We start from the raw sequence: 16,051 nt of genomic DNA, 5'->3' as shown, positions 1-16,051 counted from the left end.
GACAACTTATTAACATAGGCCTAGAAGACATTGAATTCGGAACCTCTCTTTCCAGCAAGGCTAATTTGTTGCTATAGACGTAGGTCTGAGTGCATGTGTCTAAAGTGATTACTTTTGTCAACAAATTAGAAGACAAATAAGACTGAGCTAAATTCAGAAAAGTTACGGTGAGGTGCAGATGAGGTGTAGACCTTGTGATCGCTTTTTCTGAATTCTGGAACAGCCCTGCTGCATTGGTTTTGCATGAGGACATGTAGCACCATGGTTGCCTGGCTCTTTGACCATACTAGATGCTAATGAGGTGCTCAGGGAGAGAAGCATATGCTAATCAGTTATGTTCTCTCCCTGTAACTGCCTGCAGTAAGGCATTTATGGAGCTGAACATGCATCATTCAGCTGTATAAATTAGCATGACTGCTCCTGTCAGCTGAAAGTTATGACTGTAGCCAAAAGGCCTTGTCTATCCATCATGGTAGGGGTAAATGCTGGTGTGTGTGTGTGTGCGTGTGTGTGTGTGTGTGTGTGTGTGTGTGTGTGTGTGTGTGTGTGTGTGTGTGTGTGTGTGTACATCTGTGTGTGCCTGTGTGATTATGAGAGGCTGCATTTGTGAGTTTATGTATGAGTGTGCATCTTCCTGGGAGGTATCAGTAGAAGGTTAGTTATGAGGTAGGTCAAGAGTGTGTGTGTGTGTTTGTGTGAGTGAATGGGTGAGTGAGACTATGAGTGTGACTGGATATAGAAGGGTGTGTGTGTGTGTGTGTGTCTGTGTCTCTGTGCGCATGTGTGTGCATTTGGTTGAGAGGACTGGATTGGAGATCATACTTGCACACACCCCTAGACTAAAGAGCAAAGCCTACAACATTGGATCTGAGGGAGCACCCACCACAGGGGGTAACCCTGAAGACATGAGATAGGGGGACCAACGGACACCATTAATAACTCTTAATGCATGAGACTGGAGATCACTAGCCACCCGAAATTACACTTTCATGTCATGCTGAACATCACTTAAATGTAATGGGGAATTGGGGGAGACACTAGACACCAGGGAGAGCTCCTACATTCTGTGCCTGAATGTCACTTAAATATAATGGTGATCAGAAGGAAAACACTATAAATCAGATGTTTTCATCTTCTGCCTGAACAGCACCTAAACACAAACAGGATCAAGGGAGGGGAAGGTACAGTTTTGTAAGTCCTGCCTTCATGTAACAGTAAATGTTCGAGAAATGCACTGCCTTGCTGGTATTTGGTTAGTAGTGCTCTGCTGCCCTCCTCTATCAGTCTACCAAAGTTTAGAGCTCCTCCCACTGCCTGTCTGTGGGTGTGATGAACCAATCATCTGCAGGGACGGCCTTGCAGACCCACAAACTGGACCCTTTCAGTTTTCTAGGGACAACAAGAAGAGAAGATGGAAACACAAGATTCTTGAACATCTCCTTTTCCAATACCAAAAGCCACACACACGCACACATGCACACACACACACACACACACACACACACACACACACACACACACACACACACACACACATGGCACTAGGCAGCGCTCCAGGAGGATGGTGGGTGGGTAGTGTCAGTAAGGCAATGTGCTCTATGAACATCTACTGTTACAGGTAAGTAGGACTTGCAGAGCTGTACTGTGTACAACAAACACACTACCTTACTAGCATATGGGTAGATTTGCAAAGCCTAACCAACCTGGGAGGAGGAAAGATAAGAATCCAAGACCCCATGGAGAATGTCTCTAATGAAGCCAAGTCTGGATCTAGAAAAGCATTAAGACTGCAATGCTTCATAAAGGTATGGACATTGGACCAAGTGGCTGCCTCTAGAATGCTTCTCGAGTCTCCACCATTCTTGCACTTTACTGAAAAGGAAAAGGCCCTGGTGGAATGTGATTTGCCTTCCTATGGTATGTGTAGCATAAAAACAATACCAGAAGACAACCAGCATACAATAAGCCATCCTAAAGTACCTCACACAAATATGTCAAGACCAGAGAGATGTTAACCTCAAGGGATCCTCTATTCCTCTTTAGGCACCACTCAGAAAACCTCCCATTTGTAAACGCAAGATTTTATAGTAGCAGTTTTTTAACACCTGCTGCACATCATCATGAAACAAGTACCTAAATGGAGTCAAGACTTAAATAAAATAAAAAATCATGAAACAAGTACCTAAATGGAGTCAAGACTTAAATAAAATAAAAAATCATGAAACAAGTACCTAAATGGAGTCAAGACTGAATCATCTAGGCTATTAGTTGTAGTTACTTCAAACTGGGGTATACTAGTCACCCCTGAGACTGTGTGAGCAAATCCAGAGGGTGAAGAAGTGTGTGATATGCGCTGTTGGCTAATACCATTAGAAGGGAGAACCTAGACGGGCTGGACAATATGGGTCACCAAAATTTTCTCTTGCATTTCTTTCTGAATCTTCAGAAGTACCATGTAAATCAGTGGAAAGGGTGGAAACACATACAGGAACAGTCCTGTCCTAGGGAACGAGAATGTATGTGTCCTCAGCTGTCTTTTTTAAAAGGAGGCAAACAGATCTATTTGAGACATTTGCACATATGGACTAGATCCTGAAACATCACATTCTTGAGCTGCCATTTGTGTGAGTCTGCTCAGAGGGTGGGGTGCCTGTGATAGCAAGCTCTAGGTTTTTTTCTGAATCCTCAAGTGGTTCTTTCATATTTCAAAAAATGAGTTGTAGTTCACTTTAGAGCAAACAATAGGCTGCTGAGTGTAAGGAGAGCTGTGCTAATCTATTGGGATACTTGAAAGGGTTAAGGTCAATAATTCTCTATGTTATAAATTGTTACTGCCTTTCTATTTAAGCAATATGCTTAGATCTGCATAGGCCAGAGTGGTATTGTATTTAACAATTAAAACTTAATATGGTAGAATGACTTCTTTGGATCTTAGAGATATTCACTTGCAAATTAACTGAGTCAGATGGAAGGATTTACTGACCCCCTCCCTCCTACCCCAGCCTTTCAGGTCCCATTTCTGTGCCATGTCCTCAATCCTCCTTCTTCATAATTTCTTCTTTTAAACTGTTTGCTACAGTTTGTGCCATGCCTCCATGAAGCCTTACAGTGCCCATGTTTTAGTTAAAAAATCTTTTTTTTTTAAACTGTAGCAAACTACTTGCTATAAATGTAGAAAACAATTTGTTATGGTTTATACCCTGTCTGCATGGAAAGTAAAGTACTCAAGTTTTAGTTAAAAAAATATATGTTTTTTTACTTTTAAGGCCACACACAGAGTGCTACAACACTGAGGTCTGACCACAAATGAAATACTGGGTTAAAGCTAGTATTGCATTAAAGAAAGATCGGGCTCAGCTGATCATACCCTCTCCCCAACACTTTACACCCAGGGGAGTTGCCACTCTCATCGTGCTCCAGCTATGGTACTGACATCTAATTTAGACATGCTGCTGCCACTACCAAGCTTCTACATGTAGCTACATCACTCAGGACATGGTCATTGGCTGAGTTTCCATCCTGTCAGTTTCATCTGGTTGTGTATAATTGGTTTACCTTTAAAATGTCGTGGCTGCATTATGCGGCACTCATATATGCGAAAGTATGCTTTCAGAGATTTGTATGAGTGAAAAAAAATGCTGAATTCACAACAGTGAATGCTAGTGTGTGTTCTCTGTTGTGAATATGGCATTTGAGTGGAGACTGAACTATAATGTATATATAAGTAGCAAGGGGTGTGGAGGTGCAGGAGGGCTTGCCCTCCTGCAAAACGTTTGTAGGAGAAGTGCAGGTCGTTTCACACAAAGTCAACATTTACTGAGTGTCAACTTTCTTTATGGAGCATGTTCACACTTTTGAGCATTCAATGTTCCTGTTTTCGACAATTCAAGTTGGGTAAGAAAGCAGTCACACAAGTGTGTTGTGACATTTTAAAGGTAAACCATATAATCGCACGTATATAAGGTATTGTATAATCAAAATAATTCCTTATTAAAAAATATGTCAGAATATCATGAAGCATATAACTTGCTTCTTTAACCCCCACCATCCCAGTCCAACTTTGAGCTAGTTTACCTGAACAGACTTCTTCTTTTTTTTTTTCCATAATAAATCTTTATTGTTATATTATTTTCAAACACAAATAAGAACAAAAATAACATATATTCACAAATCAAGCATTAACTAATATCACTAATAACCACACTCTATACTCTTCCATGTAATACAGTTAAATATAAAAAAGCATAAGAATAAATGCAAGTAATAGACAGTTGATTACTAAATTCTCTCCACACACATAAATAATTATTAATATTTCCAAGTTGAAAATACTATGCTAGTATAATATTAAAAATCTGTTCCCAAATTTTTGGATTATTAACATTTTTAGTTTGTGGGTTTAATAGTAATTTATGAGCCAATATATGTTTTGTCGCTAGAACTCTAAAGTTCTGCCATGAAGTTTTAGATGGGTCTAACCAATTTGAAGCTATATAAAGCTTCATTAATAGAAAAATATTAATATATATAATAATTTGTGATTTAGGGATCTCTCTCAGGGGAATATGCAGAATCATAAATTTCCATGATAACGTTGTACTCTGGTAACCCACCTTTTGAAGTTGGATCTTAAGGGAATTCCAAAGTTTGAAAATACATTTACAACTCCAGAACATATGAAGAAGATCAGCTGGTTGATTCTTACAATATGGACAAATTGGTGAATTTTTGTGATTACATTTATGCAGGGTAAGACGTGTATAATATGCATTGTTCCAAATCATCAACTGGGTATATATTAATTTATGATAAATTAATGACCCCAAAAAATAGAGGAGGACTGGAATTACCTAATTTTGAAATGTATTATTTAATTGTAAATTCTAATAGAATTTTAAGAATTGCCAATTATGATATAAATAATATTAAGTGGACACCACCTTGGGTAGTTCTGAATTATAAATATATTCTAAAGTTGAATATCAATCCTAAAGCAATACTTTTTTTTGGTAAGGATACATTGAAATTCTATGGGATTATTGAACACATCAAAACGAACATACTCTCTTTACATAATTTATTTCATTTATTAGATTTGGTTCAACATATGATGGTTTTTCAACCCTTTCATAAGAATCCTAATTTAAAATTGAATAATCAACTAATTGATCTCAACAAGTTTCCATTGATAGTTAATCTAACTTTGATTGATATATATATAAACATCTTGACAGTTCGGCCAACCAAATAAGACAAGAACTTAACTTACCTAAAAATTATCTGGTTATTCTGAGACAAATTAGAGAACTCACTATAAGCTATTTTAAAAGTTTTAAACCGGAAGAAGAGGCTATTAATAGATGCGCTTTGTTGTGGCGAGCTCTACAACAGGATCTTAAATATACCACAACAGCAAATCAATTAATTAAAGAATTTCAATTTCATGATAAAATTTTGTTATCAAACTACTGGGAAGAGAAAATCTTACTGACAGATAGAAGTAATATGTTAAAAGCAATTGACTTGAACAGACTTCTTCTGTTGGAGAGAGCTGGAATCGGTCTGCACTGGGTGTGTAATAGTCCTATCTAGAAAATACAAGACTAACAATATTTAAAGCTAGTATCCCTTGAAACAATAATTTCTACCCACTGCAACACAACCACCAGGATAGGGAATAGGGTCTTGTGGCAAACTAGAGTAGCTGTAGTCTTAAAGCAACCCCCCACTATAATGATACCAGCTTTGACAGCTCTCTCATAATAGGTTTCCCTACCCTGTAACTGTGAATATTTGGACTGCACGTGCCCATTGAGTTACATTTGACCTATGTAATTGCCAATACCACAGTATGTACGGGAAGCAGTGTCTTCCCTCTTTGCCTGTGGAGCTTTCTATGCTGATTTTGACCAGTGTTATATATCCCTTTTTGAGCAGGTGTGCCCTGCTAGCTAGCTATATGTCATTTTTGACCTATTGCTGCAGAGGTATGTTCTCAGTAGTTTATCCAAAGCTGTTCTAATGTTTACAAAGTCAGAACAGGGTATACAAAGAAAAGAATGAATATTATTTCTAGTGGTCTAACCATATACTGTAAACCACACTGTTATAAGTGCATACTTCATTAATCTATTTTTGTTGTTCTCTGCAAGTAGAAAAGCTGTCAATTTTGTTATCAAATAGCATACACTCACACAGTCACACAGCCCACTTATTTTCACCCACACCTGTATTTTATAGTTAGTGTGGCATAATATTTCTTTAAAGACGTCTTCATTCTAAGGAAATAGACCACACACTTTTATTGCAACTATTAAAAGAATAAAATAAATAAATAAATAAATAATAAATTATATTATAATAACCAGTTTCACTACTTTGCACTGGGTGTCAGATGATACGTTTCCTTGGATTTATAAATGTTAATCATTGTGTATTTTATTAAACGTGTATAATTTATAACAGTTTTATTTAAATAATATTAAATTGTTTGCTGCAATATGGAACTGTTTACTGCTGCCATGTGCAATATTTCTTTAATAAGCTGCATTACTTTACCATGGAATACAGTTATATACTTTTGCCAGCAGCTATTTTGAAAGGAAAGGCAGGTTCTATTTGTGTTTGAACTGTCTAACCTCTGTTTTTATTCAATTATTATTTGGAGTTGGAAATGTTTCTACTCTGCATGGTCTGAAAATATGGAACTGTTTACTGCTGCCATGTGCAATATTTCTTTAATAAGCTGCATTACTTTACCATGGAATACAGTTATATACTTTTGCCAGCAGCTATTTTGAAAGGAAAGACAGGTTCTATTTGTGTTTGAACTGTCTAACCTCTGTGGAGTCTACTGATACAATTCTGCTGTTGTCCTTTTTTTATTCAATTATTATTTGGAGTTGGAAATGTTTCTACTCTGCATGGTCTGCACTAAATAAAGGATACTGCTGTTCATTTCTTTCTGTTGCCTGGGACTGTTATTTGAACTTACACAGTTCTAATTTATGGAAAAAGTTAAACGAATAATTTCTGTATCACAGAATTATTGGACTTTATTTCCATCATGTGGCTTCAAAATAATTGCAACAGATGTAATGAGTTCTTTTACTATCAGTCTATCCATATGAAAAATGTATTTTATTTTCTCTGCAAAGCTCCAGTACTGTTTAGTACGTGATTAGACTTTTTTTAAGTAAAGAGTTTTTAGTTGTTCACCCATAAAAGCATGTGGTTGGTGCCTTATTTTATTAATGAAGTGAAACCCCAACATTAGTGGGACTGTTGCTATCCACCCTTTTTGACAGAAGTCTATTTAGGTAGCAACCATAATAATTTATTGCTGGTTAGTTTACTGGAAGAGTGTTCTGTAACTGAAATCTTAGTACCAGGTCAGTAATCTTCATTGGCCTCAGTATATATTGTGAATACAGAAAATTTTAATGTCACTAGAGAGATGTCAAGAGCCCCTCTTGGGAAACACAGTAAGATTGTGTTAACGAGAAAGTAGTATAGTTAAGGCTCAGTTATTGTTGGTAAAATTGCATTAGAAGACACCTAACTCAGACTGAAGTATGTGCAATAATGATCATTGATTACAACCATTTCTGTAGCTGAGGGTGTAAAACTTATTTTGGTGTCATCAATCAATTAAACACTAAAGGATGGCATTGCTAAATACCTTTCACATAAAATGTGATCATTTCAGCACTATAGTTCATGATGCTGGTTCAAAGGATCTGAAAACGTCTGGGAAGTTTGGTAAATTCATCCTTCTGATGAGACATTAAACCAAGGTCCCATCCACTTGAGCTGTTGGCAGCTCAGGTGAATGTCGAAGATCCCACAACACCTATCAAAAAGATAAGGGCAAGTTCCCCAATACCCTGGCTGAATTTCACTTAGCAGTATAAAATAGCACGTCAAGTTTCCCCTAAAAAGAGACCACTAGTCCAGTCACCAAAGTATAAATACAATAAATGAAATAAAATAATGAAAAATGGCCAACATAGACTGCATTTTCCAAAATATTTAACCCATGGGCCCTTTATGTTATTACCTAAGCCTCAAAACAACAGTAAATGCAACATACATTGCCGGGTTACTGTAGAAAATCAATACAATTTATGAAGAAACTGAACTACCCATTGCAAACTCATCCTGACTGGAAGAGAATATCCAGACTCCTCACAGACAATAGTCAAATACTAGAACTGAACACCAGATATATGAGTCAGAGATGTTGCCACTCAGTGACCAGAGAACCTTCATGTGCATGCATAATTTTATAACTGCAGTTTCCAAATTTTGACCAACAATTTAATATTTCTCTTTCCTAAATTGCAAATATTAAGGCCATCATGATTATAACTTAATAGATCGTCAACACAATTATAATATGTAACATTTCATATTTTTATATAACATATATTCAAAGAGAATTCAGAAATGTTCAACAGATGTATACATTTGCACACAAATAGTCCTGGGGATTTAATAAAAGCCATGTAGGAATAGTGGAAGGCCTACATGAAAGGTACAGTGGCTGTGTATGTGCATCCCTCTTGGCAGCATGCCTCGCATATTAATGAAGCAGCGCTACTGAGGAAGAGCTGTGTAACAGGGTTATTGAACCAGTGCAAGGGTGTGAAAGTGCCAAGTATTCAGTGTATGGCACTGAAATATAAAAGTTAATTATTTTATTTATTTTTTTTGGTGTGTGTGTGTGTGTGTGTGTGTGTGTGTGTGTGTGTGTGTGTGTGTGTGTGTGTGTGTGTGTGTGTGTATGTGTGTGCATCAGCGTGGTGCGGTGCTTAGCAGTGGACACATGCCAGACATCTAAAAATAGAAATCAGATACATTTAATTATGAATGGAAAGGTCAAGTTTAAGCATAGCTGAGCGGGTTTGCATGGAGCGCCATGGTCCTCAGTGGTGCTTAAACGTAGTGGAGAGATATATAAAAGTACAAAAGAAACTCACACAGCTATGTAGCTGAATGGTTAGAGTGTCAGCCTCATTTGCAGTAGGTGCAGGGTTTGAATATACAGACAGGCTATTTTGTAAATACACATTCTGAGAGTTTTTTTTTTAATCCTGATGAAATATTGTGTGATTACACAGACAGGTTATTAATATTATTTTGCAAATACACATTTATGAGATGTACTATTAAGCCATGATTGAATATTGTATGAATACAAAGATAGGTTTTTAAGCATGTATGTTGCAAATACACACAAGAGATGAAGGTTTAAACCTTTGATGCAATGTTGTATGTATGCACAGACATTTTATTAAGCATTTAATTTGCAATTACACAATTATGAAATGTATTATGAAATCCTGCATTGCTGTGCTCAGCTAAGCTCTGCTAAGCACAGCTAAGCCTAGCCAAGGACTGCTTATTCAAGGCATGAGCAGTGCAAAACACTGCTAAGCAATGCCTCTTTAAGCATTGCCCAGCCCAGCTAAGATGGGTTGCGCATCACTAAGCATTGCTAAGCATTGCCATTTTAAGTACTGCTCAGCTGAGCTCAGTGGGTTTGTTCAGTGCTAAGTGAAGCTCCACATTTTTAAAAATGGCCCAATGGCAGCAAAGGGTGGGAAAACAGCCTTATTTAAGTGCAACAGGTGGGAATACAGCCAGAACCTGTTGCAGTTTGACCCATGCAGGAACTATGGCAGGAGCTGGAGAGGGTGCATGCTTCTAGGTGCAGTGGTGGGGCATTCTGGAGTCCAGGGTCATGGCTGGACTCATTGTAAAAGACCATGATGTTGACTGCTGCAGGGCCAGTACCAGGGGTCAGGGTTCAAATCAGATAACTGAGACAGGCTGGCACATGATCTCACCAGTGCAACTGGTATCCCCCACACAGGTGAGCAGATAGATCACCATTATGATGACCTGAAGCATAAGAAGGGGGATCTCTTGGCCACCTGGATCCAAGATGCCCGGGATGACAATGCCCCACAAGTTTGCAAGTATTGTTAGCATTGTTTTACCAATACCTAATCTGCATGTGTGATAGACAGGTACGCATAATGGTGTGTTTCTCTCCCCACAGCTACAGAAGAGAGAGCTTGTAAACTGGAGGCCCATGCAGGGTGCCTAGCCAGGTTGCATGGTGAGTGTGGTAAGTAGAGATGTATCTTGCAATCTATAGTCATATAAATATGAAAGAGTAAAGTAATAACTGCTAATAGGTATTTTTAGTTTTGATTGTACTGCAGTGAATGTGTTCATAAACCTGGACTGATATAAGTGAATAATGCCAGGTACAGTTCAATAAAGATGAAAACCTGAAACCTGATAATGTCAAAGAAATAAAGTTTCCACTGCATTAATAGTTTTAAGGAAATAAAGTTCTATTGCCTTAATAATGTTAAGGAAATGCAAAAAGTGTCTACTGCATTAGTTGTGGAATTACAGCTATATTGCAACACCGCATTATATGAACTGTTTGTCAATAATGACTGTAGATATATACAAATCACTGCATGATGACACCCTTATTAAAGCTGTGTTGTTCATTTTGTGTGTATTTTGGGCTGTTGGTCATGAAATCAAGTATTACAACTGTTGTGAAGTAAAAACAGGAATAATACCACTAAGTGACTAAATGTTAGCTAATAAAGAGGGTTCTGCTAAACTGTAGATGTGGAGCTGTACTACAAGCTATAATGCATTATGATATTTGTTCTGCATTAAGATCTGAACTAATAATAGGAAAGCCAAAGGTATATTGTGTATCTCAGGATTGTCTTGTGTTAACCATTGCATTTCAGCTATATGCATTCCTGACCTTAGGTGTGCTGCTGCAGGCAAGCATGAAATTGTAATAGCTGTAGACTGCAAATATAGCATCTGCAGCTGTATATGGGTCAGGTAGCCAACTCAGCACTCTGATATGGTCTGTACACATCACACATATTTCCACCCACTAGAGTTTGTCTACACCTGCATTCCATGTATTAATGCACAGTTCACATACTATCTCTGTCTTGCATGAATCTCATGCATGTGTGTTCAAGTGTCACTGCAGTCTTGTATAACGCTCTACCCCAATTACAAGGTCACAGTTTGTTACCAGATGAGCTGTAGGCACATATCAGTCAATCAATATTCAGCAGTGGCTCAGTTTGATAAACACTAGATATGATATCCATTTTGTCACACACAGACCGAGGTGTAAATGCATGGACAAGTACTACTAAATATTTATAGAAACATTATTTATTGTTAACAGATGTTCTCCCCACAGGAATTACAGGTAAATAAATGGCTGTAGTAGCTGTTTGAATGGGTTAATGACTTTTGTGTTTAGATGTACCAGAGTGTAAACTCTCTGTTCTGTGCACGATACATGTCTCTCAAGTGTCTCGCTGTCACAGACTGTGATCACTGTTGCCAAATACCTTGGACACAGATTTAACATCCACATAATTTATATCAATAGCACAGTCACACTACATCAGTCCACAGTACACCTTGGTAGTCATATATGTCCCCCTGACATGTAATATTCCCCTGTAGTTGTGTACCTGTAGGTGTTACACCTTGGCCCATACTGTCCCATACTGAGAGGTATGCAGGTGCTACAGAAGCTATAGGGCACTTGTATACATAAAGTAAGGGCAGAGCTGTACAGTATATAAGAGTACTGTTGCAAACAATATAGCCTATACTGGTAGTAATGGAATGTTTTTTTCTCTCCCCCCACCCCTTATCTGCATCATAAATTGTTATTGTTATTTACTGGGTATGGTTTACATTTAACATATGTTGTTCTCAAAACATTATGTTGGGCCTTGTGTTTTATTATTGTTATATATTATAATGGTTACATACTAACATACCTTGTTGAATTACCTATGATGGCCTTTTGCAGTAAATGTTACTGGCATGCTGTTACAATACTGACTGTTAACACACTTATTGTTTTGTCCCGTATGCTATGCAATGTTATGTTACTGGGTTATTTGCAACAACCTGGCATGCTGTTATAACTAACTTTTAAATGTTTTGTTCATTACTAACCTATACACTTTGAAAAAACCTCAACACCATAGCCCGACTGGGTAGGCTGGTTCCTGCTGATCCACCTACCTCAGCTGGCCATGGCACTGGGTCCCAGCATGTCTGGGACCCAATCTGGTGCTGCCCCCTCTGCTGGTCCTGCACCACTTATGGGTGGAACCACCATAGGGGATGGAGACCACTCCCCCCCCGAGAGCGGGTGTGGAGACGGAGTTGTCATCCAGTGACAGCTACCAGGGATGTTGCACAAGATCATGCACTGTGGGTTCAACAATCACCTGCGCCAGATTGAGGACAGACTGGCCAACCTGGAGGGGCAGGGTGGCCTGGCATCCATCCCCCAGCACAGCCACCTTCGGAGAAGTGAAGCAGTAGTGTTGAATGCCCATGGGTGGGGAGCTCAGTCTCATTCCTGCCATCTTGGGGCAGATGGCTTGCTGACTCCACAACACCCTCTCCATCTAAAGTGCTTGCCCCCTTCATGTATAACACACCACCCCTGTCTGCTATCTTGTCTGTTTGCAAATGCAACCTCTCCTACCCAGCTTACCTCCCCACATATACATATAACCCTTCCCCAACATTCCACTCTCACCTTAATAAAAAAAGGGCATCTGTCCCACAAAAAAAATATATATTGCTCCATACATAGCTTTCCATTTCACCCCCATGTACAATGGCCACAATCAATCATTACAGCAATTAATCAGCACAGTTATGTCACCCACACCCCACTCTCTGGGATGTGAGGCTCCAAATTCCAAATACTCTACAACCTGCACAGCTGTTGTTGCACAAGAAGTAGAGAGCTATTGTCATTTCCTACAACCATCCTGCACATTCCTACCTGCCTTTCACATTGTTTGACCCCCTGCTTTCCTCCATTTTCCCACTTTCCTATCACCGCTTTTTTCTTTTCTTTTTTTGGAATTAGCACAAGTTGAAGCAGAGCTAAGTGCCGTGGTGAAAACCCTCTTAAACCTGCTCAAAAGTGCTTCAATCACCTTATGTGTTTCTGACACTGTTATGCACATCGGCAAAATAATCACTCCTGTCAAGTCTCGAACCCAGGACCTTGTCAACTACAGAATTGTGCATTAGTCCACTAGGCCACTCAACTCTGAAGTCTCACACCTATTTCTATAAACATATCCTGATTGCCAGTGACACACTGCTTCTACATATAATGGGATAACTGACAGGGTACTTGGGACTGTGATGCAGACACCAAACCAGTACACAGCCAAATAAATATTGATGGAAAACGTGAGGCCTAGGACATCAGGTGTAGCTGACAACTGCACAGACTGTTGCAAAATGTCCACAGTTGTGCCACCTATTTTTGGCACAGTTGTCACAAAGCCTATTCTGTGTGCTGAAGTACTTGTAAGTCAGTACAGATGGAGGTTAGAAAATCATGACAGACAGTTCAGTGTCACACATCTTACCCATCCGAACACACATGTTCATGCGAATCCTGTGTAACACGCTGTATGCATGCACATATATTTTGCAAATACACCTCTAACAGCATTGCCTCAGTAGCTCAATCTGTTACATTCCTAGCATACTGGACATTTTGCTACCCACAATCCTGGGTTCAATTCCAGTCTGTTGCACATCAAGTACATGCTTGTCAATGCAACAAATAAATGTCTGAGCCCTGCAATTTTAAACAGAACCAGTTTCTGCTACTGTAGTCATTCCTAGCATGCTGTACATTTTGCCACCCACAGTCCTGGGTTCCATTCCAGTCTGTTGCACGTCAAGTACATGCTTGTCAATACAACAAATGAATGACTGAGCCCTGCAATTTTAAGTAGAACTGGTTGCTGCTACTGAATTTATTACCACCCATATTAGCATGTCAAAGGCCTGTAGGTTGGGACACACTGCACAAATATGTATAGGCATCCTAAATGTCACCTACCACTTTCTGGATGGCATGGCACTTTTACATAACATATGTAGCTGAAGCACATGCCTCACCTGGACTGTTATGGGTACCCTCACCCAGGCTATGTTGTGACAACAGAGCTGACACTGCTCCCTCACTGGCATATACAGCTTACTGTCCTCCAATGTGTTCACACTCCCCAGTATGACTTCTGGGCAAAATGCAGCAGATGCAGCCTGCAACATATGTGGCAGTATGTTCAGCTACTTGCTACAGTCCTGTGATACCTCAAAACCACCTAGAACAAGGGATCCACACAACACCCATACATAAAGGGGGTGGGGGGAAGGTCAAGTGACAGGGACATGTGTCCCAGTCTTTCCTACAAACACACACAGCTGACAAACCAGCAGCTACTGCAGCAGCATGCATATTCTGATGCAAATGATGTATGACACACATCTGTCTGTCCCCTTACTGACTCAACCCACATTGTTTAGCAGTAAACTGCCACATAATCAGAAAGTCTGTTCACAATGGCCAAACACAGCATGCAAAACTGTGGACATATCACATAAATCCAAACAGTGTATTTCTACCTACATTCTGTGATGCTGTAGTCCCCACACCTCAATAATGTCCGTCCATAGAGTAGGAGATGGGCCCATGCCTACACAAAGGCCTTAAATATAGCACTGTGCTGCCATGCCATTGGCTAATGAAAGTGCAACCTAGCTTTTCTGGATGCAATTAGCATGTGTGAGCCAACCTCTTCATGAGCATTACCTACAAAAGGCAAGCTACTGCCTATGGTAAACAGGTCTGTGACTTGCTTTAAAAGACAGATTGTGATATCACAAGCATTATACATCAGGATTTCTGCACATAAAGGAGTACAGCACTCTACCAGATATGTAATAGAAGTCCCCATGTAATGGGACGCAGATGGGAGGATGCAGTTATGGGAAATAGGGATTACAACAGTAGGTCTGTAGTATATATCGTGGAATGACATGTTGCTCATAGTCAGCTGTCCAGCACCTACAGACTTCTCTTTCGGCTCTGACTGCTGTGATGTAGATCACAGCTCTGGCCCTCTGAGTCTCTCCAACAATGGTCAGCTCCTGTATGAATGCTAGTGGATTGTGTGTTAGACAATACTGACAGTAAGTACTGGTGGATGCAGTTGGCATATCACATGATGTACTGTCAGTCAGCTCCTCTCAGTCTGTGAACGTCACGTAGGCATAGTTCAAACATTGTACAGGTGTCCTTGACTGTCCCTGATGCACTCTGGCTAGGTCACTGTGTACTCAACATCCATATCTTATTGCTTGAGAGCTATGGCTAGCATAGTTGTTGACCCCGTACAGCAGGACTGCAGGTCATAGCCAGTAGTAGTGGGGGGACACAGGCCCAACTTCAGCAACAGTGTGTACATATCGAGCATACAACATAAGGGAATGAATACAGTATCAGATATTAATGTACCATAACTATTTTCTGAGGAGTCTGTCCTGTGACAGCCAGATTCACCACAGTCTGGGAACAACAATTACGTATTATCCAACCTTTTGCCAGACAGCCACATTTGTCTGGCAGAAGGCCCACATATATCAGGCACATGTACACATTCCGCAAACATACTGTGTACTGTGGATGTCAGACACTTACAGGGAGGATACCCTACAGCACATTTGCAGTGCTGTTTGTCACTGTGTCACACAGATGTTGCTGGACTGTCCCCATATACTTGTAGTACCACTCACCTATTTGTTGGATGGTGGCTGTATGAAATGGTACTGGGACATCGCCCATAGGGGACACATACTGTCAAAATGTTTGATGCTTTTTGTAAAAAGGACATCAGGAAGTGTTTGTCTGAAAAAAGGCATAATGTGTATTACAATTTAAATATAACTGAAAAAAGGCTTTACCCAAGTTGGTTGCTAGATCCGATCTAAGGTAAATGAAGGCCGATAAGGGAGGGGGATAGTGGTGATGAATGTACAGGATTATAACATTCGTATGGAGAATTTATTGTCTGATTCACTGGAATACATGAAAGTAACTAAATCGGACATATCCAGGAGTTATGTTGATATTTATAATATA

At 39.5% G+C, this 16,051-nt stretch overlaps 1 protein-coding gene across 1 annotated transcript in view; it reads right to left on the bottom strand.

Annotated features, from left to right (window-relative positions):
• Positions 1 to 16,051, bottom strand: part of LOC122795024 (ribonuclease inhibitor-like) — a 553,493-nt gene that overhangs the window by 442,021 nt on the left and 95,421 nt on the right. The gene's annotated exons all lie outside the window — the stretch shown is intronic.

Source organism: Protopterus annectens, chromosome 2.part1 (genome assembly GCF_019279795.1).
Source record: "Protopterus annectens isolate FY-2018-M chromosome 2.part1, PAN1.0, whole genome shotgun sequence".
NCBI lineage: Eukaryota > Metazoa > Chordata > Ceratodontiformes > Protopteridae > Protopterus > Protopterus annectens.
This window is presented reverse-complemented; position numbering and strand designations above follow the sequence as displayed.